At 41.4% G+C, this 26,035-nt stretch overlaps 1 protein-coding gene across 12 annotated transcripts in view; it reads right to left on the reverse strand.

Annotated features, from left to right (window-relative positions):
- SGMS1 (sphingomyelin synthase 1) overlaps nt 1-26,035 on the reverse strand; it is a 319,772-nt gene that overhangs the window by 94,967 nt on the left and 198,770 nt on the right. The window contains exon 1 of one of the 12 annotated variants that reach the window (XM_009245604.4): nt 17,882-18,263. The exons of the other annotated variants lie outside the window; for them this stretch is intronic. The gene's annotated coding sequence lies outside the window, so the exon portion shown is untranslated. Of the gene's footprint in view, nt 1-17,881; nt 18,264-26,035 lie in introns of those variants that run through there. 12 annotated transcript variants of the gene reach the window in all.

Genomic DNA, 26,035 nt, shown 5'->3' on the forward strand with positions numbered 1-26,035 from the left:
AGAAAACTAAAATACTTAATCCTCAAAAGTCCCCTAGTAATGTCACTATGAATAGCACAGGTAATAAAACCACAAAATGTGAGCATTCGAAGGAAAATGATGAAGTACTACTGGAAGGAAAACCCCACCTAAATATATATATACACAAACACACACACACCTAAATATATATATATACATACACATATATAGGTATATATATATACACATACACATACATGTGCAATTACCTAGTTGAAAAAAATAATAATAAAGGCTCTGAGAAGAAGGGTAGTCTTGTTTTTCTCCCTGTGTCAGTTATCAATTTACTGCCTCTCAGCTACAAATTTACCATTTACAGCGTGATTTGCAAAAGGGGATCTGAGCCCTTTAAGTATTTTTCATTTGCTAGCTGACATGATGTTTGTTAATTTTTGTCTGCAGAAAATGCTAGAGAGACATTGTAGGAAGGAGTTTTGCTTCCTGGTCTGATCAGGAGTCACACCAGACTCCTGTCGGATGTGCAGCTTCTCCAAAGCCTGTCTCAAACAGTTTTTAGTGGAGTGCCTCCAGTAAGATATCCCCCCATGAATAGCTTTCCCTGGCACAATAAAGGATGGATTTTCAGCAAGTTCTGGAAGGCAGATTTTTAGTAAGTTTTGCTGGTGTGGCACTACAGCAACTGCTCTGACATGCAGTGAGTCAAGGACATGTCCTCTCCAACAAGGTCTGGATCTCAGCTCTGAGAGGGGGTAGGAAGTTGGTCTCTTCCTCAGGTCCTCTATCTCAGCCATTGGAGTAGTGGATGCTCCCTATATCTGCTATTTCTATAGAGTTCTATTTACTTCTTATTAGCCAATTTTATCATTGTTCCAATCCTTTGTTATAGCTATAATTCTTTTTTTTTTTTTTCTTAAGAGATAGGGTCTTCCTCTATCACCCAGGCTGGAGTGCAGTGGTGTGATCCTAGCTCACTGCAGCCTCGCCTGGCCCCCTTGGGCTCAAGCAACACTCCCACCTCAGCCTCCCAGGCAGCTAGGGCTACAGGCATGCATCACCACACCTAGGTAATTTTTCTTTTTTTTTTTTTTTTATAGAGACAGTGTCTTGCTATGTTGCCTAGGCAGGTCCTGAGCTCCTGGCCTCAAGTAATCTTCCTGCCTTGGCCTCCCAAAGCAGTGCTGGGATTACAGGTATGAACTACCTCACCTGGCCCTAATAAGTCTTAATATTAAACTTCCCTTGTTTAAACTACTATGCAGGTTCTGCACTCAGACTGAACTGATTATATACTCCCTTTACTAGTAGGATTTCTGCAGTAGGCCCAGTGGCAATGTGCACAAGCAAAAGAGCAAGAATTAGCATTTTTCCAGTTCTGTCCCTATCATGGCTTAAACTGTTTTACCTCTCTGGATTTGCTAAGAGATGTATCATAGAATGTGCCGATAAAAATCTAGGTGAAGAAGTGGTTAATTCTGTCTGCCTAACCCGAGAAAGGGAGAAGCCACCAGGAGCACTTCTCACCTTATTTTCTGTTGATATCTTTGATATCCTTTCTGGTCTCAGCTCCTATCCACCCCTGACCTCCAAACAGCCTCCTCCAATTGTCCCTTCAACCTGGGGTTGGTAATGACTTCCTGCCATTGCATCACCTGTGGAAGTAACTTTACTGCATTCTCCCTGCCATAAATAAGAGTCGCTTTTTTTTTCCCCCTGCTAAGCTGACTAACCAGTTATAATAGAATGGGTGCCTATACACGTGCTGAAGATTCACTGTGTCTACTCTTGAAAGCCATCATGTACTGCTAGGATTCAAAGTTTAAACCTGAGGAAACCTAAAATAATATACCTTTGTTTGGCCTAAAAGAGCCACAGTTAAACCCTTGAAATATTTTGATTTATATAGGACTTGCTTGAAAATGGATCCAGTGCTTTAATATCTATTTTTTTAAAGGCTGAACTTTTGGCTGAATCATTTTCCCTAAATTTGTATCTAAATATCAAAAAATTCATTTTAAAAAAAGCTTCCTTTAGACAGTGTATAGCACAGTGCTGTCCAGTAGAGCTTTCTGAGATGATGGAAATGTTCTGTATCTGTTCTAACACAATATGATAGCCACTAACCACATATGTAGCTATTGAGCACTTGAAATGTGTTAGGTCCAACTAAGATTATTAATTTAAATATTTGCATGTGGCTAGTGCCTACTGTATTGGACATCAAAGGTCTGGCATATGGTCCTCTGTAATCTGAGGAAGGCCTTCTGCTGCTGCTGGTGTTCTTGTATGCTTTGGCAGGGAACAAGCAGGTATAGAGAAAAGCAACATAGAAATACTAGCCCTTTTATTCATTCTAGTCACAGTTTAAAAACATTATAACTGGCAGGTGCAGTGGCTCATGCTTGTAATCCCAATACTCTGGGAGGCAAAGGTAGAAGGAACGATTGAGCCCAGAGACCAGCCTGGGCAATATAGTGAGAGCTCATCTCTTAAAAAAAAAAAAAAAAAAAAAAAGACTTTTTTTAATTAGCGAGGCTCTTGGCTAACACGGTGAAACCCCGTCTCTACTAAAAATACAAAAAATTAGCTGGGTGTGGTGGCACGCACCTGTAGTCCCAGCTACTTGGGAGGCTGAGGCAGGAGAATCGCTTGAACCTGGGAGGCGGAGGTTGCAATGAGCTGAGATCACACCACTGCACTCCAGCCTGGGTTACAGAGTGAGACTCAATTTCAAAAAATATAGCACGGCATGGTGGTGCATGCCTGTAGTCCCAGCTACTGGGGTACATCTCAAGTATCCCAGCTACTGAGTTGGGGGGCGGTTGAGGCAGGAGAATCATTTGAGCTTGGGAGTTCATGCTGCAGTAAGCCATGATTGTACCATTGCACTCCAACATGGCTAACAGAGTGAGACTCTATCTCAAAACAAAACAAAGCAAAAAAAGATTATAACAACCCCTAGCCTGCCTGACATCCCTCCCGCTACTGGCTACAAACATGGACATATAACTTACTCAGATAACTTAGTTAACAAATTCTTAGGGAATACAATCCATTCATTTTATTCATATAGATTAGAGTCCAGACCCAGTAATGAGAGACACTCACTTTGGAAAGAGGTAATGTTAGAATTATTGCTTTGTTTTTCCTTTTTATTTTATTGATACATAATATTTGCACATATTTATGGGGTACATGTGATAGTTTTTGCATGCATAGACTGTAATGATCAACTCAAAGTATTTGAGATATCCATGACCTCCAGTATTTATTATTTCCATGTGCTGGGAACATTTCAAGTCCTCTCACCTAGCTACATCAAAATATACAATACATTGTTGTTAACTATGATCACCCTACTCTGCTATCAAACACAAAAACTTATTCTAACTGGATGTTTCTGTTTTTCCCATTCTTCAACCTCGCTGGATATAATCCCATTTATTCCCTGAACTGTTCCAGTCCATTCCATACTCTTTTTCCAAGAGGATTCCTCTACAGTCTTCCCAAGACCATATGGTTTTCATACAACATATCTCTTTGTACCCTGGCACTACTGAAACTGTGACAGACATTCCCTTTGAAGTAGACTGGTGATGACTAGTTTCTCAGTTACAAACATTTAATCTCATATCTCTGACCTTTACTTGGACATAATCAAAATAAATGACAACGGGTTTCTCAATTCTCCTGAGAATTTTGCTCCTAAAAGTAAATGCTAAATATTAGCAATAGATAACTTCAAGAAACTCTTTCGATATATCAATGGGAATATAAGACTATAAAGAGGACAATTATACAGGAATAGATAACTTCAGGAAACTCTTTCAATATACCAACAGGAATATAAGAATATAAAAAGGACAATTATATAGGAAAGTACCACAGGCTCTGGAACCCAAATGCCTAAGAAACTATATACAGCCTATTATCCTGAGAACCAAATGAAAGTATATTTCATAAGTCTACAAGAATTTTAACAATATAAAATCACATTGAAAAATTCTGTGAAATTTTGGCTATGAACTGCTTTGGGTGAAAATTTCTGTAGTTGTTTAGTAATCTGTGCCATTTAAATGAGAATTACAGGACACACTAACTAGCAAAGTAGGAATTAGTTTACCTTGTAATTGTAACGATAACAATGTACTCTAGTTTCTTTTACTCTTGTTTACATGAGTCACTCACAGAACAGAATATCACTTTTCCCACATGAATAAGCACTCAATGACATTCATTTTTCTTCTCAACATTTTCTAAATTGCAATAAAAAAGATAATAATATTATGATGGTCATGACACTCTTGTGTTGCATGTCAGATAGGAAAGGGCATTCCAGGTGAAGACAAGCAAACCTGGGGAAGCCAGCTGGTCCTTAGAGCACAGTGTCATCTGGGGGACTCACATAGTCCAAGGCTGTCCTTTAGTCTTGCAAATTTATAAATACAATGATCAGAAAAGCATTCATACTGACCACACTTGTGGTGACATTAAAGTAAAAACTCCAGCTGAATACCTTATTGTGAGAATGTAAACCATCAGGAGGGTTGTTTGCTGGCATGTCTGATGGCAGATCTCTGAAAAGCATAGTTATGTGAAGTGGCCAAATTACCATGAGAAGGATGCATAGTGGGCATGGAACAAAAATATGTTCTGTGGCTTCCTGTGTGGCCTGACACTGTGCACTGTGAGATTAAGGAGGACTCAGCAGTATTCACCGATGAGGGCAAGACCAATCTCTAATTCAGATTTGGAACTTAGGCAGATTTCAAAAGCCCTCAGACAGCCCCACAATAGGGGAAGACCCATATGGAGACCTGGTAATGCCACCCTAGGGGTAAGGCACCTTCTCTGTAGCTAGGCCAAGTTGGCCTCTCAAATTCAGTCTCCCATCCCAGTCTTCAAGTTCTACTTCTCTAAATTCCTCTTCAGACAATTTCCCTCTCAGAATAACATGTTAGTTCCTTTAATCAAGTTATAGTTCTATAACCAAGTTATATAGTCTCTTGTTGTATGTTTGCCGTGATACATTCATTATAGGTTAGTTTAATAATTTCTTTTGGAGTCAGGTCTTTCTTTCCAAATTGAGAAGAGGGAAAGGTATATATAGTACATATACTATTACCTGAGGGCCCTCATGTATGGCATATACACTGTCAGGCCTCTGAGCCCAAGCCAAGCCATCGCATCCCCTGTGACTTGCACATATACACCCAGATGGCCTGAAGTAACTGAAGATCCACAAAAGAAGTAAAAATAGCCTTAATTGATGACATTCCACCATTGTGATTTGTTCCTGCCCCACCCTAACTGATCAATGTACTTTGTAATATCCCCCACCCTTAAGAAGGTTCTTTGTTATTCTCCCCACCCTTAAGAATGTACTTTGTGAGATCCACCCCTGCCCCCGAAACATTGCTCTTAACTTCACCGCCTATACCAAAACCTATGAGAACTAATGATAATCCATCTCCCTTTGCTGACTCTCTTTTCTGACTCAGCCCGCCTGCACCCAGGTGAAATAAACAGCCATGTTGCTCACACAAAGCCTGTTTGGTGGTCTCTTCACACGGACGCGCATGAAATTTGGTGTCGTGACTCAGATCCGGGCACCTCCCCTGGGAGATCAATCCCCCGTCCTCCTGCTTTGCTCCGTGAGAAAGATCCACCTACGACCTCAGGTCTTCAGACCGACCAGCCCAAGAAACATCTCACCAATTTCAAATCCGGTAAGCGGCCTCTTTTTACTCTCTTCTCCAACCTCCCTCACTATCCCTCACCCTCTTTCTCCTTTCAATCTTGGCACCACACTTCAATCTCTCCCTTCTCTTAATTTCAATTCCTTTCATTTTCTGGTAGAGACAAAGGAGACACGTTTTATCCGTGGACCCAAAACTCCGGCACCAGTCACGGACTGGGAAGGCAGCCTTCCCTTGGTGTTTAATCATTGCAGGGACGCCTCTCTGATTATACACCCATGTTTCAAGGGTGTCAGACCACGCAGGGACGCCTGCCTTGGTCCTTCACCCTTAGCGGCAAGTCCTGCTTTTCTGGGGAAGGGGCAAGTACCCCAACCCCTTCTCTCCTTGTCTCTACCCCTTCTCTGCTTTTCCGGGGACAGGGCAAGTATCCTAACCCCTTCTCTCCTTGTCTCTACCCCTTCTCTGCCTTTCCTGGGGCAGAGGCAACTACCCCTCAACCCGTTCTCCTTCACCCTTAGCGGCAAGTCCCACTTTCCTGGGGCAGGGGCAAGTACCCCTCAACCCCTTCTCCTTCACCCTTAGCGGCAAGTCCCGCTTTCCTAGGGGGCAAGAACCCCCCAATCGCTTATTTCCGCACCCCAACCTCTTATCTCTGTGCCCCAATCCCTTATTTCCGCACCCTGACCTCTTATCTCTGTGCCCCAATCCCTTATTTCCGTGCTCCAACCCCTTCTCTGCTTTTCTGGAGGGCAAGAATCCCCCACCCCTTCTCTGTGTCTCTACTCTTTTCTCTGGGCTTGCCTCCTTCACTATGCGCAAGCTTCCACCTTCCATTCCTCCCTCTTCTCCCTTAGCCTGTGTTCTCAAACACTTAAAACCTCTTCAACTCACACCTGACCTAAAATCTAAATGCCTTATTTTCTTCTGCAATGCCGCTTGACCCCAGTACAAACTCGACAGTAGTTCCAAATAGCCGGAAAAACGGCACTTTCAATTTTTCCATTCTACAAGATCTAAATAATTCTTGTCGTAAAATGGGCAAATGGTCTGAGGTGCCTGACGTCCAGGCATTCTTTTACACATCAGTCCCTTCCTAGTCTCTGTGCCCAGTGCAACTCGTCCCAAATCTTCCTTCTTTCCCTCCCACCTGTCCCCTCAGTCCCAACCCCAAGCGTCACTGAGTCTTTCTAATCTTCCTTTTCTACAGACCCATCTGACCTCTCCCCCCTTCGCCAGGCCGAGCTAGGTCCCAATTCTTCCTCAGCCTCCGCTCCTCCACCCTATAACCCTTTTATCACCTCCCCTCCTCACACCCCATCCGACTTACAGTTCAGTTCCGCGACCAGCTCTTCCCCACCTGCCCAGCAACTTACTCTTAAAAAGGTGGCTGGAGCTAAAGGCATAGTCAAGGTTAATGCTCCTTTTTCTTTATCCCAAGTCAGATAGCGTTTAGGCTCTTTTTCATCAAATATAAAAATCCAGCCCAGTTCATGGCTTATTTGACAGCAACCCTGAGACGCTTTACAGCCCTAGACCCTAAAAGGTCAAAAGGCCGTCTTATTCTCAATATACATTTTATTACCCAATCTGCTCCCGACATTAAATAAAACTCCAAAAATTGGAATCTGGCCCTCAAACCCCACAACAGGACTTAATTAACCTCACCTTCAAGGTGTACAATAATAGAAAAAAGTTGCAATTCCTTGCCTCCACTGTGAGACAAACCCCAGCCACATCTCCAGCACACAAGAACTTCCAAACGCCTGAACTGTAGCAGCCAGGTGTTCCTCCAGAACCTCCTCCCCCAAGAGCTTCCTACACATGCCAGAAATCTGGCCACTGGGCCAATGAATGCCTTCAGCCCAGGATTCCTCCTAAGCCGTGTCCCATCTGTGCGGGACCCTGCTAGAAATCGGACTGTTCAACTCACCTGGCAGCCACTCCCAGAGCCCCTGGAACTCTGGCCCAAGGCTCTCTGACTGACTCCTTCTTGGCTTACCGGCTGAAGACTGACGCTGCCTGATCGCCTCGGAAGCCCCGTAGACCATCACGGACGCCGAGCTTTAGGTAACTCTCACAGTGGAGGGTAAGTCCGTCCCCTTCTTAATCAATACGGAGGCTACCCACTCCACATTACCTTCTTTTCAAGGGCCTGTTTCCCTTGCCTCCATAACTGTTGTGGGTATTGATGGCCAGGCATCTAAACCTCTTAAAACTCCCCAACTCTAGTGCCAACTTAGACAATACTCTTTTAAGCACTCCTTTTTAGTTATCCCCACCTGCCCAGTTCCCTTATTAGGCCGAGATATTTTAACCAAATTATCTGCTTCCCTGACTATTCCTGGACTACAGCCACATCTCATTGCCGCCCTTCTCCCCAACCCAAAGCATCCTTCACGTCTTCCTCTCATATCCCCACACCTTAACCCACAAGTATGGGACATCTCTACTCCTTCCCTGGCAACCAATCACATGCCCATTACCATCCCATTAAAACCTAATCACCGTTACCCCGCTCAATGCCAATATCCCATCCCACAGCACGCTTTAAAAGGATTAAAGCCTGTTATCACTCGCCTGCTAGAGCATGGGCTTCTAAAACCTATAAACTCTCCTTACCATTCCCCCATTTTACCTGTCCTAAAACCAGACAAGCCTTACAAGTTAGTTCAGGATCTATGCCTTATCAACCAAATTGTTTTGCCTATCCACCCCACGGTGCCAAACCCATATACTCTCCTATCCTCAATACCTCCCTCCACAATCCATTATTCTGTTCTGGATCTTAAACGTGCCTTCTCTACTATTCTTTTGCACCTGTCATCCCAGCCTCCCTTCGCTTTCACTTGGACTGACCCTGACACCCATCAGGCTCAGCAAATTACCTGGGCAGTACTGCCGCAAGGCTTCACAGACAGCCCCCATTACTTCAGTCAAGCCCAAATTTCATCCTCAACTGTTACCTATCTCAGCATAATTCTCGTAAAAACACACGTGCTTTCCCTGCTGATCGCGTCCGATTAATCTCCCAAACCTCATTCCCTTACAAAACAATAACTCCTTTCCTTCTAGGCATGGTTAGTGCGGTCAGAATTCTTACACAAGAGCCAGGACTGCACCCTGTAGCCTTTCTGTCCAAACAACTTGACCTTACTGTTTTAGCCTAGCCCTCATGTCTGCTTGCAGCGGCTGCCGCTGCTTTAATACTTTTAGAGGCCCTAAAAATCACAAACTATGCTCAACTCACTCTCTACATTTCTTATAACTTCCAAAATCTATTTTCTTCCTCATACCTGACACATATACTTTCTGCTCCCCAGCTCCTTCAGCTGTACTCACTCTTTGTTAAGTCCCACAATTACCGTTGTTCCTGGCCCGGACTTCAGTCTGGCCTCCCACATTATTCCTGATACCACACCTGACCCCCATGACTGTATCTCTCTGATCCACCTGATATTCACCCCATTTCCCCATATTTCCTTCTTTCCTGTTCCTCACCCTGATCACGCTTGATTTATTGATGGCAGCTCCACCAGGCCTAATCGCCACACACCAGCAAAGGCAGGCTATGCTATAGTACAAGCCACTAGCCTGCCTCTCAGAACCTCTCATTTCCTTTCCATTGTGGAAATCTATCCTCAAGGAAATAACTTCTCAGTGTTCCATCTGCTATTCTACTACTCAGGGATTATTCAAGCCCCCTCCCTTCCCTACACATCAAGCTCGAGGATTTGCCCCCACCCAGGACTGGCAAATTAGCTTTACTCAACATGTCCCAAGTCAGGAAACTAAAATACCTCTTAGTCTAAATAGACACTTTTACTGAATAAGTAAAGGCCTTTCCTACAGGGTCTGGGAAGGCCACCACAGTCATTTCTTCCCTTCTGTCGACACAATTCCTCAGTTTAGCCTTCCCACCTCTATACAGTCTGATAACAGACCAGCCTTTATTAGTCAAATCAGCCAAGCAGTTTTTCAGGCTCTTAGTATTCAGTGAAACCTTTATATCCCTTATGGTCCTCCGTCTTCAAGAAAAGCAGAACGGACTAAAGGTCTTTTAAAAACACACCTCACCAAGCTCAGCCACCAACTTAAAAAGGACTGGACAATACTTTTACCACTTTCGCTTCTCAGAATTCAGGCCTGTCCTCGGACTGCTACAAGGTACAGCCCATTTGAGCTCCTTTTTATTAGGCCCCAGTCTCATTCCAGACACCAGACCAACTTAGACTGTGCCCCCAAAAAACTTGACATCCCTACTATTTTCGGTCTAGTCATACTCCTATTCTCCATTCTCAACTACTCGTACATGCCCTGCTGTTGTTTACACTGCCAGTTTACACTGTTTCCCCAAGCCATCACAGCTGATATCTCCTTGTGCTATGCCCAAACTGCCACTCTTAACTCTTGAAGTAAATAAATAATCTTTGCTGGCAGGACTATGCTGAATCTCCTTAGGTACTCTCTAATCAGATGTCCTAGGTCCTCCCAATTCTTAGACCTTTTATACCTGTTTTTCTCCTTCTCTTATTCCATTTAGTTTCTCAATTCATCCAAAACCGTATTCAGGCCATCACCAATCATTCTACACGACAAATGTTTCTTCTTATATTCCCACAATATCACCCCTTACCACAAGACCTCCCTTCAGCTTAATCTCTCCCACTTTAGGTTCCCACGCCGCCCCTAATCCCGCTTGAAGCAGCCCTGAGAAACATCGCCCATTCTCTCTCCATACCACCCCCCAAAAATTTTTGCCACCCCAACACTTCAACACTATTTTGTTTTATTTTTCTTATTAATATAAGAAGGCAGGAATGTCAGGCCTCTGAGCCCAAGCCAAGCCATCGCATCCCCTGTGACTTGCACATATACACCCAGATGGCCTGAAGTAACTGAAGATCCACAAAAGAAGTAAAAATAGCCTTAACTGATGACATTCCACCATTGTGATTTGTTCCTGCCCCACCCTAACTGATCAATGTACTTTGTAATCTCCCCCACCCTTAAGAAGGTTCTTTGTAATTCTCCCCACCCTTGAGAATGTACTTTGTGACACCCACCCCTGCCCGCAAAACATTGCTCTTAACTTCACCGCTTATCCCAAAACCTATAAGAACTAATGATAATCCATCTCCCTTTGCTGACTCTCTTTTTGGACTCAGCCCGCCTGCACCCAGGTGAAATAAACAGCCATGTTGCTCACACAAAGCCTGTTTGGTGGTCTCTTCACACCGATGTGCATGAAATACACCATACTCCTGGTAGAAGTCAGTAATTCTAGTGAAATGAAAGCTTTGGAATTTCAAGGAAGAAGGAGGGACCTCTTGAAAAAACAAATGAATAAACCTATAACCACACTCTGTATTTAAGAATTCATTGAATGCCAAGCTTAAACTCTTTAAAAAATACAAGCTAATAGACCCATGGTGTGGGTAATGAGGCATATTGTTCCACTCCACCTTGACTTAAATCTGTTTGTTCCTTTGTGTCTAGGACGTGTTTGAGCCTTTTGGTGAGACTCTTGCTTCAAAAGGGGGGGAAAAGCAATTCTATTTTTACATCTGTTAACTCAGCACAGGTCTAGAACTTGGGATTTTGGTACCAATTACTGCAAAATTACAAGTTGATGCCCAGAAGCCTTGTAAATACACAATCAGCTTTCAAACATTTTCCACAACACTTCCTGCAGTGCATGGTAATTTCTAGTCTCATCCATATCTGAGAAATCAAAGTGACAGAATGCACCTAAAGTGGAGAAATTGTTTTATGGGGTCTCAAAAATTGTGGTCACTGGTTCCATCTGAAATCTTAAACTGCCTAGTCTTTCTTTGAGTTTATTTATTATCAGCTTGACTTTCAGTTTGGTTTGAGTATCAAACTCTCAGCTTCTGACCCCACAGAACTATGCAATTTTGTATCACCAGTTCAGGATTCTCTGTTAGGATCACCAGGTTTCTTTGCCAATACTGCTTACCCAGCAACTCAGGGGCGGCTTGAGGCTTGAGGCCATCAGAGTCTGGAACACCACCTTCTACTTCTGTACGATCAGGAAAGTTAAGTAAGCTTGAAAGTTAGCTTAATGAAGGCCTCTAAGCACTAGCAGGGCTTAGTCTATGTTAGTAATTTCTGAGAAGTATGTTTTCATCTGTGCGCCAGTCACATTTCACATGCCCCTTATGCTGGAACTGCTGTGCTCCCCTTGGGCAGCCACCACCCGAGAGGGATGAGCTGGCTGTGAATTCTCCCAATGATGTGAGGGGACAGATTTCCTTCCAGATACCCAGAGAGAGGCAAGCTGCTGGGGGCAGAGGGTACTAACACTCACTCCACCAGAGGATTCAAGTCACATGTTTATATGAGGTTTACACAATTCAATGCAATAGGGACACTGAGAAAGAAAATCAAGACAACTTTTCAAAAAAAATTGCTAACTTCAATTCTCCAACCTGAAAAAGCGCCTTTTCCTAAACCATGGAACTTTTCATTGCTGGACCTCTTATTGCCATCTCCCTGGAAAATTAACAGAAATGCAAAACAGTCTGCCTTTATAAGGTAGACAACAGACGGATTGTGAATACTCTGAAATCTTCCCATCCAACCCCTATCACCTATAAAAATTCACACCATTAAGTCAAATACATAAAATGCCAATTGCTCTTACAGATAAGCTACACACTGCTATAGCTTGCTTGATACACAAGTGGAAGTGACAGAAAGAGTGATCACATGAAAGCTTTATCTTTTCAGGCAAGGCTGAGAGGGTATAAGAAATCACTAATATGACAAAATTGACACATTTGCACATACATTTGCTAGGTGTGCTGCTTACACCTAGCATAGAAAAACATATTTAAGAGACATAATATCAAGAGTAAGATTAAAAAATAGAATTACACTGCTTAAGAACAAACATTACATGTTTTTATAGTGGAACAATTCACAAATGCAGAAGTTATATTATTGGCTAATTCCAGACTGATAAGAAATAGATGACTCTTGTTTTCTATGCAACTTATGCCTCCCTCTAATAAGTGCTTCTCACTTTAGTGCATATCCTTCATTCCCTACAAGGCCAAAGTGATATCTGTAAAGACATTTACTTCTCCTAAGATTTATCACCTTTGGAAAACAGGAGCCCTTTTATTTTTAATATTTTAACTATTAAAAAATCTAATTTCCTTATATATCCTCCTTCCAAATCTTACATTTTAAAAAGCACCAGTCAATTCTATTAACCTGGAAAATGTAAATTTAAAAAAAAAAGTTATCTCTTGTGACTGTGCCTAAGGACTATGCTACATAATTTACATGTATATCTTGTTTATTGCTCTAAGCCCTATGAAATAGAGATTTGGTTTTCACAGATAAAGAAACTTGCCCCAAATCACACAGCAAGTTAAGCTGACAGGGCTGAGATTCCAGCAAAGGTTTATCTGACTCTCAAACCACTATAATATATTCCTCCAGGAAACAAAGCAAATATTTCACCGTGCTGCTGATGATAAAATGTATACACTGTATACACTTACAGATTTCAGCAAACATTAACTCTCAAAGGCCTTTTATAAACATACTGTTAAAGCTACTTGGTGATTTCGTTAAAGCAAAGATTGGCATTCAAACGTCACAAACAGAAATACGTACACTGAACTTGTAAGCCAGGATTTTTCGACCATAACACTACTGACATTTTGGACAGGATAACTCTTTGCTGTGGGGCCTCTGTCCTGCGCGCTGTAGGATGTTTAGCAGTATCCATGGCAGTATCCACTAAGTGCCACCAGCACACCTCCCCAACCCCAGCTGTGACAATCAAAAACGTGTCCAAATATACCAAATTTTCCCTGGGGGGTTAAAATTGCACCCTGCAGAGAACCATCGGGTTAAGCTAATTGCCCAAGATCATAACAACTGGTTAAAGACTGTACTGATCTGATTTGGACTGGAGATAAGAAAGAGCTCTCCTAAAACCTAGTTTAGTGAAGATTTCTCATACACCAAGCTATAGCTCCTTAACAGAAAGCACTTATTAAACTGGACAAAATGTACAGACTTCAAAATGTGACCATCTCTCTTTTACCACATTGGTAATAGTAAATATAAAGTGCCATTTCTCAGCTTAAAAGTTTTTAATTTTTTAATTTTTTTTTCTGTGGACCTCATCTGACTGAAAGTCTCTCAGCTTTTACACTAAAGTGAAGACGCCTATTGTTTTTGGACCACTGTTCAAGTAACAGTTACTAGACACTCTCCAAAACCTAATTACAGCCAGGCACAGTGGTTCACACCTGTCATCCCAGCACTTTGAGAGGCTGAGGTAGAAGCATTGCTTGAGTCCAGAAGTTTGAGTTCGAGACCAACCTAGGCAACATAGTGAGACCTTGTCTCTGCAAAATATTAAAAAATTAGCCAGGCATGGTGGCATACCTGTAGTCTCAGCTACTCAGCAGGCTGAGGTGGGAAGACCGCTTGAGGTTGCAGTGAGTCGAGATCATGATGCTGCACTCCAGCCTGGGCAACAGAGCAAGACTCTGTCTGAAAAAACAACTAACCTATTTACCACATTCTGGATATGTGTTTAAACACAAACCCAGAAATGTGCATAATATTGCCTGAAGTAGTAGTAGTGACGGTAGTTAACAGCAGCAGCAACAGAAGACTAGCAGCTAATATATACAATTTACTATCCGATTCTGTTTTAAGCACTTTACATGGATTATATAATTTAATCCTTCAACATCTTCAACAGCCCTCTAAGGTAGGTATTATTACTATTATTTGTATTTTATGAATGAAGAAATAGAGGCATAAAGAACTCAAATAACTTGCCCAGGGTCTGGCTTTGGAGTCTCTATTCATAACCACTATCTACAGTGCTTCAAAGAATGATGCAATTCTCATCTCCTTGGTTCCAAATACTCTATCTCTTGTACTGTGTGAAGTTTTTCCCACCAACTGTACCATATGCCTTTGTCAAGGGACACTACTGACACTTTGCTCAAGTCTGACATTACGCCACTGATCATCCCTCTTTAGGTAAAAGACCTAAACTCATTCATCTATACCGCTATACAATTCATATTTTTCCATCTTGAGTAAAGAACACACGCAGCACGTTATTAAATGCTCTGATGCGGGTGCCTGCAGTCCCAGCTATTCAGAAGGCTGAGGCAGGAGAATGGCATGAACCTGGGAGGCGGAGCTTGCAGTGAGCCGAGATCGCGCCACTGCACTCCAGCCTGGGCGACAGAGTAAGACTCCGACACAAAACAAACAAAAAAAAAACGTTCTGATGAAGCAGACATTGCATATCTATGGCAATGCCCTGATATTAATTGTCCAGTAACATTATTAAAAAACAAATGAGGTTAATTGGACATGAATAATTCTTAGCAAACATATGCTACATACTGATCATCACTTTTATTTTTGTAAGTGATCCTGACCAATCTTTTAAAAAATGTGATCTATAATTCTGCTAGATACCAACATAAGTTATGAATTTAAAGTTTTCAGAATTTACCATTTCCTCATTTTTGAAAAAGGACTCTGTGGCATGCTTCCCCCTCTCCATGACTTTTCCAAGGTTACTCCCAAGTGGTTTTATCATCACACTGGCATGTTCTTTCAACATGCTCAAGAATTCAGGTCACTTAAAGCAGTTAGGATTTAGAGTGGCTTAAGGAAGTGGGTAGGTGTTCTGTGTCAACTAAATGGTGCAGGTGATGATGTGGGGCTGTGAGCAATGCCTAGTCCTGGAATATTTCATGGTATTTCATGGTCTTCGATGAAGGTGGCATTATTCTCTTCTATGATGATATGCCAACAGATACTCCGACACATGGACTCTCTCAGAATTGGATGCTCTGATCAGACACGCTGAGACTTTCTCACCGCCACATAACTAGTTTTAGCTCTCACAGAGTGTGCCTTTCATGAACTTACCATTCTTAAAACAGGTTCAACGCTAATCTAGGTGCTAACATAAATTTAAAAATATTTCACTTAGCATATAAAATACTGCAGGTATGCACTCACACACAGGGGATTCAACGAGAGAAAGCCTGAGTTGCACTTGTGAGACGCAGGAGGAAAATGCACACCCTGAATTAAAAAGTCTTCAGAAAAAAAGCAGAAGAAAGTTACCGGAGTTTAGCAACACTAAGGCGGCCATGTGCATTAATGAGCTCACCAAGAATAGGGCTTTCTCAGTTAATATTTGAAAGCCATAGCCTTCTAGAGTAAATGCATAATTCCTTGAACTTTGATAATTTGGCGCTGGGACAATGAGGCGCTTTTAAATCACTTAAAAATCTGCTTTGAACCAAGAACTTCCTCTGGATCATCTCAAACAGAAAAATCAACACCATTTTAGGAGCAATTGGAGCCACATAGGAAAAATAACCAACCTTAAATGCTAACTTCCAACATAAACTAAATTAACTAGCTGTGAAATTTGGAGCAGGTAATATAACCTTACTGAGCCTGTTCTTCAACTATAAAACAGGGTCAATAATACCTCCACCTCTTAGGACTATTGTGAAAACTAAATGAAGTAATGTATACAAAGCATCTCAGTGCCTGATAAAGGAGATCCTTAAATATTCAGCTTTTATACAACTATTAGGTGAAACTAATAAAATTCCAAATTTAATTATCTCTTTGGATTTGAGGCATCTTAGAGATATAATAAAATATTATCCCATTCTCACCACCTGAGGGGGCTTTTTCAACTGCCTCAGTGACTTGAGAACCGTGGACTTAGGCCATTTCTCCCAAGATTACAGGCTATTTCTCAAAGCGGATTCTACACTGTTACCTTCCACACAGAGCCATTTGATCAGTTCAACTCGGAGCAAAAGGGCTTAACAACTAGCCTATGAGCTTGAAAACAGTGTTACTAGGAGCTCATAGGGTAACTTAAAGTTTCTAACAAATTATTTTAATTATTCCATTTAGAAGTGGTTTCTTTCTAGGGAAGTTTCCTTTATAGACTAAAAAAAAAAAACCCAGCTGCGAAGAATTTTCTTTCTCTCGCTAAAAAAAGCCAGCTGCAAAGAATTTTCTTCCTCTCTCCATGACAGTCTATCTTTTAACTGCATCACAGTCTGTATCTTCATAAATGCAGGAGTGTAATGATGCTATTCATGACTTGCTCATTCATATTCATAACTTCATAATTCAGTTTACAAGTCTTCCCACCATCCTTTATGTTACTGGGACGTCTTTAACCTGTCTTTCCTGTACACAATCAGTGCTTCTGATCATGATAACTTCCCTGTTGCATTGTGTATATCCTCAGTTGTCACAGGATTCCACTTTCCCTGTCCCCCACCTCCTCAAACTCTTGCAAGAAAATAAGTTACTTGGCATCATACAACTGCACTAATTTCTTATGTAGAAAAGCGGATTTTTTAAGTGGCTCACTGGACTTATTTCTACACAAATTTAAAAGCGGTAACTCAATTGGATAAAAACGTTATGATAAATATTTGTAGCATTCAGGGTAACAGAATTTAGGTCTCCAGATTTCCTATTTTGGTACAACTACACAAAGCAAACACAAATAGAAAAAAAAAACAAATATCATGCATTCTTTTCCATGTATTTATTGACAAATTCCACAAGAGCGATTACCTGGCCACACTAAATAGAAAGCACAGTTATGGAGTAAACACGCTCAGTCCAAAACACAGGGGCACGTGCATCCTTGCGGCACTTAATACCAAGCTCATTCACAAGCCAGCTTCCAACCAACCAAAGGAGTTGCCAAAATGACTTTCGTACAGGGACTGGAGTTTGAGAAAGTGAGTACTTCCCCAAAACTTAATAACCAATCTGTAGACACAATCCCATTTTCTCAAAAACTGCCATTAGGAAGACTTGATAACCCCAAACAGAAACCACCCCCTACCCTTGGTTCTCACGCCACGGCAGTTAGCATCACGCAATATAAAGAGCATTTGTTGACTGAGCCTACCCATATCCTGACCCACTGCTTCAGCAACTGCACTGAACCTTCTCAGATGTAAATAGCTAGTGCCTATTTGATCATTAAAGCGGGATGCAGGAAAAATAAAGATTTCCCTTTACTTCGCCGTAGTAGAAGAATTGGCACTGATTGCGGTATTTTAATCGGTTCCCACCGTCTGTTAGTGTATTTTAATGAACCACAGCATCTCCGGAGCAACACTTACGGTCTCTCGTCCCCGGAGGCAGTGTCTCCTGTAAAGTTCCTGGGGCACCAAGTTTGCGCGCGGCTCCTCGTGCTCAGGGTGCGCGCAGCCAGCCCTGGCGCGGGCGGAAAGGCGAGGGCGCTGAGCGGCGCGCAGACCCAAGGCGCGGCTCTTGCTGGGCGCCCGCGCCTCGATCGGTCCCGGCGGTCCCGTTCCCCCCCACTTGCCGCGCCCTGGTGCTAGGACAGCCGCGCTGCGGAGCCCGGCGTCTGGAGCTGGCGGGCGGCCGGATGCGCCGGTCCTCTCCCGGGGTCAACTGCGAGCTAGACGCCCAGCCCGACCTCAGAGGCTCCAAGAGCGGGGTTGGCGGGTGTGGCCCGGCAGCAGAGGGTTTTTGGAATGCAGGGTGTGGCCCTCTACCACGGCAAAAAAGAAATGAGTCAGCCCGTTCAATCCTAACCAATAAGCATGTTCAGTGTCGGTTAAGGCGGAACTTTCCTTTCTTGATTTATACCAAGCTTAGAAGCCTTTCACAGCCTTTTCTTTACGCCTTTGACAACTTCCACACAACTCCTAGAAAAGGGTAGGCTGCCTTTGAAAACGCTTGGGAAACAAGGATTAATCTTACGAAAGATACTTCAGTGGATGTACATTAGTTTCGATTAGTAAAAGTTTCTGTGTTAGGCAGAGATATTGGGTGCAAAGAGGTGGGACCTGGTATCAAAGCAGATTTGGATCAGACCTCTGACACTGTGTGGCCTTGAGTAAGTTAATTATCATCAATGAGGGGGCTAAAATGCCCACCTAACAGTTTACAGATTACAACAGTCCCCCCATATGCAGTTTCGCTTTCTGCTGTGTCCCTTACCCCGCCCCTTCAGTTGCAGTCTGAAAATATTAAATGGAAAATTCTAGAAATAAGCAATGCATAAATTTTAAATTTCATGTCATTCTGAGATTGTTAAAATTGTTATATTTTATTATTAGTTACTGTTAATCTCTTACTGTGCCTAATTTATAAGTTAAACTTCACCATCGGTATGTATAGGAAAAACCATAGTATATATAGCGTTCAGGACCATCGAGATTTCAGGCATCCACTGGGGGCTTTGGAACATACATACCATCTGAAGATAAGGGGGGAACTACTGATTATGTAAACAATGCATGCAAAGCATTTACCACAGTGCTGGACAAAGAGCAGGCACTCAAAAAATGCTGTCTTGTCCCTCTGAGTCCTGAATCCGAATCTCCAGAATTGTAAACAAACTGGCTCGTAATTTTCAAAAATTCTTTCCTATGTTAAATATGTAAAGAATTTTAGAGCTGAAATAGTTCTCTGGTATTCCTTGGTCTGAGTCCCTTATTTAAGTGGTGAGAAACTTAAGAAGCTTTAGGTTTAGGATTCTTGAATTTGGTATGCTTACTATACAATAGAAAGTTTATTGGTAGCAAATAGGGCTTAAAATTGGAATGATTTCATTTAGGTCACAGGTAAACCTACTTTTAAAAAAGTAAGAGTGATTTTTGGAAATATTCTATCTGGGTCACTGTGCCCTAAACATTATTTTGTAATAAAAATACTTAAAAGAAACTTTATTTGGGAATTGGCAAATTACAGGGGGCTACAGAAGTGCTAATTCCTGAGGGCCCATTAAGAAATGAGTTGATTGCTATTGCCAAAAGAGAATTTCTAGATGGGAAGAAAAAAATGTTAAGTTACAAATTAAACGTTCTCTGCTTTGGAGATCTCCTGAGCAAAGATCTTTTTGGAGATCTTTCTCATACGTGTTTAGAGTCATTCCACAGGCCAAGGTTTCTTGAAAATACTCATTAGCCAAAGATAAGATCTAAAGTGAGATCAACAAAATGCTGTTCCTTTCTCCAAAGCAGCACGGGAGAGTGGAAAGAACACTGCACAAAAAGCCAAGAGCTCCCTTCCTAGTCTCAGCTCTGCCAATAAATGACAGGGTGAACTGACTGCTTCATCTCTCTCTGAGGATCTCTAAGAGTGTTTCCAGTTGGAAACCAAACTATGGTCAAAAGAGCAGAAGCAAGATCGGCCTATAGCCTCACATTTATCCTTAGCAACAGGTACTTAAGTTGGGCCTGTCTCCTAGATGATGAAGCTATCAAATCTCTCTTGACTCTCATATTCCTCATAAAGGTAATCTTACTCTCCTAGACACTTTAAGTTAAATTCTGGAATCATCTGAGCTCCCTCTTTTCTCTCTTAACGGTTCACTACCAATAGGCGTAACATGAAGGCTTCTTTCATATCTGGACCATTTTTTCCATTCCTGGTTCAGGCATTCATCCCCTCTGCCTGAGTCACTGAGGTTGAGTGTCTTCTAGCTGCTGTTCCAGCAGGCAGGCCCCTCCCTCTATGCCTCTCAACACATCATCATCATCATCATCACATGACAAATGTCAAAGTCGAGCATGCCATCATGTCATAAACCTTTTCCTCTCAGTCAATTAAATAATTTTATAGTAGAGATCAAAAGGAACACAATTTGCTTTACGGGCAGCTTTCCTCAAACATTCATGTAAATTAATGTGTATTTTTAAGAGCACTGATATTTTATGTTTATGTAATTGTTACAATGAGCTATACTGGCTGAACTGATAATATGTGGGCTATTATATATCAGCAGCTCTTTTACATGAGAAGACTACATAAAGCTTAAGTGTATATGAACAACTCAATAAACTTAACACTGCAGTCTAAAAAATACAATTGTGTTTGTGTGTGTGTGGACACAGAGAGACACTTTGAGATCTATGATGGAGGAAGGGAAAGGCAGCACAGACAGGAAAGAGAGATGATCTAGTTTGTTTGTATTGTTTAGGATCCAGCCAAGCTTAACATTCAGAGTAGGTGTTCTCTCCAGGAAGAAGGAAGGCTTCATAAATATGTTTGGCTGCAATCATAACTCAAAGCACTTGAAAGATGTTTCCAATAATCCTTATGCTTCGAAATAAGAACAACACAATGACCAATGTGGTTAGAACATTCCCACAAGAGAACAGGATAACTGGTTCTCGGATGCCTTTGTTGTCTAAAATTAAAATTCAAAGTACACAGATTCTCAATATATAGTTATCAAAAAAAAGTGATGGTGAAACTACGGGTCCAGTGCTACGACATTTATAGGCACTCAAAGCCTTGCCTCTACCTCTGCAACCCCGATCTTAAAAACCCTCTGCCAAATAACCTGCTGGTCCACTCCTTGTTCCCCTAAAGCAGAGGGCACATTACTACCACCACACCTAGGGATAGTGAGTGCTTACCATTTTATGTTGCCTTGGCATCCACTTTAAATATAGGTTTAACTTTCTCAGAATCAGGGCTCAGTCACTCTTGACAGTTTCAAATTCCATTCCCCACCTGAATGGCTCCCACTGGTGGCAGGAGATGAAACTTAAGAGACCTAAGTCCTGCCTAGCAGGCTGGGCTCCTCACTTTCCCACCACTTCCCTAAACAGACCGTTCAGACATTTGCTTGCAAATTTAAACTGACCACCTCTCAGTCACAACATGACCTCCTGGAACTAGCACCTGCTTGCTTTAAACCTACCAATTAAAGCTCCCCTTAGGAAACATATTTGGATAACACACTGGACCCCAATAAGATGGTGGCCCATGGATCTCTTTATCTCTGCCTGTGCTCCCTGGCCTATGTAGTGGAGACAGTGGGGGCCTCCGAGTGTGCCATGTACACTCGAGGGTCTAAAAATTCTTAAAACTTTCACATTGTAGTTGGGAGCCGTGCTCATCCCTGGTGGAGAGGCTGCCCCAAAGGGACCCATGCAGGTGGCTCCCATGTTGGTGCTCTTTAGTCCAGGTCTCTCAGCTGCTGGGTGGTTACCAGCTAAGGTGACAGAGTTTCATTCAAAGCACTAGGCTCACACCATGCCCCCTGCCTGACAACCTTCTTGCATTCTTTTTAGTACATATTCCATTCCAGACCACTAAAACCCTTTCTTCTCCTAGAACTTTTGTCACTGGCAAAAGCCCTGGGGAATCTCTCCTCTCCTCCAAATACCTACAGATCTTATTCTTTATACTTCCATTTCACAACTAACATAGGATCTTAGCATCCTTCCTTCTTTTTGAGATCCCTGACCTTTCACTCTCAGCAGACAGTGAAAATCCATCTGAGGTAGACATTGTGTTTCCGAGCGTCTGTATCCCCCAGGGCCTAGCAGATTCTGCATAAATAGTCATTGTTGTGGATATAATGATGCTTAAGTTATATAACAGCCACAAAGGAGAAAAGAAAACGTTCCCTTTGACTGCTGACACATCAAGAATAAACAAATATTATAGCTGTTCAAACCAGTTGGCAAGCAGAACCCAAGCAGCAGATGCGTTTCTGTGCTCTTCGTGGCATGTTCCAACAATACAGAATGCTACTGAGACAGCAAATATGATACTTCCTAAAAGGAAGTGGAGTTTACAAAACAGAGTTTTCATGTAAAATCCCAGTTCCCCAAACACGAATCCACTGCAGAGAACAGAAGCAACAAGTCATTCGATCTTCCCTTTCAAGTAAGGAACACATAGATACATATTTGATAATCTTGCCAAAGCACCAATTCCTCCTTAAATGTAAACATCACTCTCAACCACAAACATCTGTTTACCAACAGGTGCTCCTAACCATAATGGTAGCAAAGGACAGTTTTTCAAGACAATTCATAACTCCTAGAATAAATGTCATAGGTATACATTTATTATATGGCATTTGCATTATATGACATCATAGGTATATAAAAGTTTTACATTTGCATTAGAGCAAGCCTCTGTCAAAAGAGCTGTTACCACTCGCACACACATTCATTCACTGGTATCCTTTGATTAGCATTAGCATATTTCTGCTTTGATGACAGATGGGGATAAAAAAACACTACCACTGTTCTCAAAAGGCTGTGTCTGTCCTACTATGCAACCAAATACTTTATTAAAATTTCCCATGACAAAAGCACTGACTTTCTAAATAACTACTCCAAGTATAAACAACCAAATGAATTAGTCAGCAGCATTTAACTTGCAGGTAACAAAAATGGCACTTGAGGCATCACAGGCAAAAGCAAGGTGAGCCACGTTGGCTCTAAATATCCCAGCAACAGGAAAGCCACAGGGGCAGCTGGGCACTAGGATCAGCTCAACACGAAATTGCACCAGGACAAGATAGCATCTTTGTTTCTGGTGTTTTATCATTGGCTTTATTCTTCATTCCTAAAGTGTGCCTTTTCCCACTTAAGTCCCAGCTCTGCATCCAAGAGAGACAATTCCTCCTTTCACGGTTGTAATTTTAAAAATTGCCAGAAAAACTCACTGGTCCAATTTGGGGCCATGTACCCATACAGACTGGCTGGTCTATACTAGGACCACCTGGTTGGATTGGTGAGAGGAGCAGTAACTTCTCTAGAAGAAAATGGGTTTAATTCTCAGAAGTAGAAGGAAGGTCTTGTTTGCCCCAAACACATCATCACCTATCAAGAAATTCCAAGCCATCCTCAACCAGGTAATAAATTACATTCTAAAAGTTCACTTCTAGAGTCAAAAGTCAATGAACGCTTCTTAGACAAGGTGGCATGGGAAGAAAAAAAAAATTAAGTCCATGAACTGTTATATAACACTTGGAATACGTTTCACTTGACACAAGATGTCTCCAGCACAGAGGCCAGCTTCTCTGGCCAGTCCTTAAAAACCTGTTGAACTCATAATTTAATGAAATTATATGTCAATGAAATATAATGCTGAATAATATTTCTAATACTGTACTCAAACTCCATTCATGACATTGTTCCTAAAGGAAAATGTATTTGAAATTCCATTTAGAACAAGAAAAACATGCTCAATTTAATCCATTTACCGAGTACCTACTAATGACAGTGGCTTTCATTTTATAGACATTATTTTACATTTAATCCATATACAACACTGCAAGGCAGATATTAACAACTACACTGAATGCACAAAGAAACAGGGAGTCAAGAATGCTATATATGTCCAAGGTCAATCATCAAGACAAGTCAGAGCCAGCTGTACAGCCATGTTTGTCTGACCTGAAAGCTGGGACTATTGTGTCTAATACAAAGAGCAGCTAGATAGGGGTGGGCTCACAGATGAGAAGATTGAGAGCGAATGTATCAGACTCCGTGTAAATACCTCAAATGTGAAGGAACTAGAGGGCAGCCACAGTCACTAGCCAGATTTAACTTTATATTTCTTAAAAGAAGGTACTTCTCTATGGCTGAATAAAGAAAAATATTTCTCTAGGTATGCTTTAAGCTACCTGATGCTTGTACTTACATGAAGATCATTTGAAAATCAATGATTTATCAATAGTATCTTCATAAAAAGTGTCTTTTGCCTGTTAAAAAAAGAAGGTATTATCTATATTAAAATACCTGTCTAAAGTGTTTTAACCTAGGAAATATCCTGGACATCGGCCTTGGCAAGGAATTTATGACTAAGTCCTCAAAAGTAATTGCAACAAAAGCAAAAGTTGACAAGTGAGAACTAATTAAAAAGCTTCTGCACAGCAAAACAATCAACAGAGTAAGAAGACAACCTACAGAATGGGAGAAAATATTTGCAAACTATGCATCTCACAAAGTTCTAACATTCAGAATCTATAGGGAACTTAAACATTCAACAAACAAGAAACAACCCCATTAAAAAGTAGGCAAGGAACATGAACAGACACTTCTCAAACAAAATTAGTCGGGCATGGTGGCACATGCCTGTAATCCCAGCTACTCGGGAGGCTAAGGCAGGAGAATCACTTGAACCCAGGAGATGGAGGTTGCGGTGAGCCAAGATTGCGCCATTGCACTCCAGCCTGGGCAACAAGAGCGAAACTCTGTCTCGAGAAAAAAAAAAAAAAAAAAAAAAGAAGAAAAGAAGACATATGAGCACAGACAACAGAGACACAAAAAAATGATCAGCCATCACTAATCATCAGAGAAATACAAATCAAAACCACAATGAGATACCATTAATCACAATGGCTATTATTAAAAAGTCACACCAGTTAGAATAGCTATTACTAAAAAGTCAAAAAATAATATGTTGGCAAGGTTGCAGAGAAAAGAGTATGCTTATCCACTGCTGGTGGGAATGTAAATTAGTTCAGCCACTGTGGAAAGCAGTTTGGAGATTTCTCAAACAACTAAAAATAGAATTACCATTTGATCCAGCAATCCATTACTGCAAATATACTCAAAGGAAAATAACTCATTATACCAAAAAGACATACGCATTTATATGTTCAATGCAGCACTATTCACAATAGCAAAGACAGGGAATCAACCTAGGTGCCCATCAATAGTGGACTGGATAAAGAAAATGTGGTACATACATGCCATGGAATACTACACAGGCATAAAAAAGAATGAAATCATGTCCTTTGCAGCAACATGTATGGAGCCGGAGACCATTATCCTAAGTAAATTAATGCAGAAACAGAAAACCAAATACCACATGTTCTCACTTATAAGTGGGACCTAAGCATTGGGTGCACATGGATATAAATATGGGAACAACAGACACTGAGGATTACTAGACAGGGGAGGGAGGAAGGGAGGCTGAAAACCCACCTATTGAGTACTATGCTCACCACCTGGATAATGGGATGAATTGTACTCCAAACCTCAGCATCACACAATCTACCCATGTAACAAACCTGCGAATGTACCCCGGGTCTAAAACAAAAATGGAAATTTTTCAAAAAGCCGTGGATATTTAAACATGTTTTGTAGATCAGGTTGGCAAGAATGAATGAGTCTGACATTTCTTATTACATTAATTTGAGGTGTGCAAGTTAAAACTCTTTTTTCCCTGAACCTCTGGCAATGTGTATGAAAAGAAAAAGTATGCATCCCTTTAATTATATCTGGAAAGATATCCAAAAATATATGTACAAAGATATTCATTGATATATCATCTGTAATAGAGAAAACAGGAAACAATCTAAACATACATCACCAGGATTAAAATAGATATGATATCACAAAATGGAGTGGTATGTATTAAAAATTACAATATTGATTTAGAGAATGTGCTGTAGCACATTGTTAAGTGGATAAAAATGATTTAATGAAAAACAAAAGTAAAAAAAGATTCACCAAAATGTTAACAGAATCTGGGGGTGATTTTCT

The sequence above is a fragment of the Pongo abelii genome, chromosome 8, assembly GCF_028885655.2.
Source record: "Pongo abelii isolate AG06213 chromosome 8, NHGRI_mPonAbe1-v2.0_pri, whole genome shotgun sequence".
Classification (NCBI taxonomy): domain Eukaryota; kingdom Metazoa; phylum Chordata; class Mammalia; order Primates; family Hominidae; genus Pongo; species Pongo abelii.